Below are 1,468 nucleotides of genomic sequence, written 5' to 3' on the forward strand. Positions count from 1 at the left end.
GAGGAGGTGCTCAGAGCTTTTTAACTACCTAAAACTTCTTGAAACACATGCAGACACTTGTGTGCATTATGCTTAGCAGCAAAGCCTTCCAGTTTGGGGGCAAAAGTGACAAGGAACATTCTGCTACTTTAAATACTGTGAAAAGCTCTTTAGAGCCAAAATCATTATTTCCCATTTGTAGAAAAACCTACTAATCCTCCACAGTCCCATCCTACTTCATCACTCAGAAATGTCAGCAGTTCCCCAGTGCTGCAGCCAGCTCATGTCTGCATCAAAAGCCCTGCAGAGTCTGATTGCCCAGGGGGACTGAGCCAAGGTGTGGATCCCTGAGCAGAGATTTCTGATCGGGCCAATTGTGCTGTTGAGCTGGGAGCTCTCTCTGTTCTTCCAAGTTCTCTTTCTTAGGCACAGCATTGTTCCCTGAGCTCCTGCAGGCGCCCATTGTTCTGAAGGCCTTTGATGCTGCGGAGCAAAACGCTCAGTGTTTGTGAAAGGAGGGAAAATCAAAAACTGCTCCGTTCCACACTTGGTTGAACAGCTCAGGCTGCAGAACACCAGGGCTGCAGAGCACCAGGGTGCCACAAACTGGGGCCTCCTATGAGGAGACCTTGAGCAAAGTGACCCAGAAGAGGGAATGACCAGTGGTTGATGGATATCTGGTGAACTTTCAGTTCAGAATCTCCCAATTCCAAGTGCTCCTGGACTGAACAGACTTCTAACCTCCTTAGACACACATTTAGTAGCTGCCAGGTGGAAAAAGCTGGAAATTACTTCTGCTTCAGCATTGCTCAGATTTGACAGGAGAAACACCACAGCAGCATCTCGATTTCCTGCCTCCACTTCCAGACTAATTTGGCTGGCAAGAACTGGGCAGAAGCCTGAAAGGGTGATGGTGTGAGGTGCACCAGCAGGGTGGGATGGCCCAGTCACAGCTGGCAAAGCTGTTGCATGGTGCAGGTATGGACACTCAGGTCCTGCTGTGGAACACCCCCTTCCTGCCAGGGCAGTGGTTTGGGTGAAAACAGCTCTATTTGTGTTCCATACACAGCTGTGAGGGATCTCTACTGCCACGATGGGAGAAGTCTCCCAGTCCATTTGAGTCTGTCACTTTAGTCCATGCTAATCTCTGCTGTGAAAGCATCACCAGGGAGAGAGCTCTCCAGAAGGATCAATCAATGGAGAAAGGTAACAACATAATTAAAAAATACTTGCACACAAGATCCAGCCAGCCGGATCTTCCTGGGACAAAGGCACTCACACTCTCTTTTACAAATATATTTTATTATTTTAATGCTTATTAAGAAATGTAACCAAGACAGACTCCGCAGCACCGGCGGCTCCTCACTGCCCAGCAGTCTGATGACTTCACAGATAAGAAAACTTCACAGATTCAAAAAAACCTTTGGTCAATGCACTTTAAATACATTTGCATGCACAGATTCTCCCACCCCCTTCCCACCCCCCCAAT

This window comes from Melospiza melodia, chromosome 20 (genome assembly GCF_035770615.1).
Source record: "Melospiza melodia melodia isolate bMelMel2 chromosome 20, bMelMel2.pri, whole genome shotgun sequence".
NCBI classification, from domain to species: domain Eukaryota; kingdom Metazoa; phylum Chordata; class Aves; order Passeriformes; family Passerellidae; genus Melospiza; species Melospiza melodia.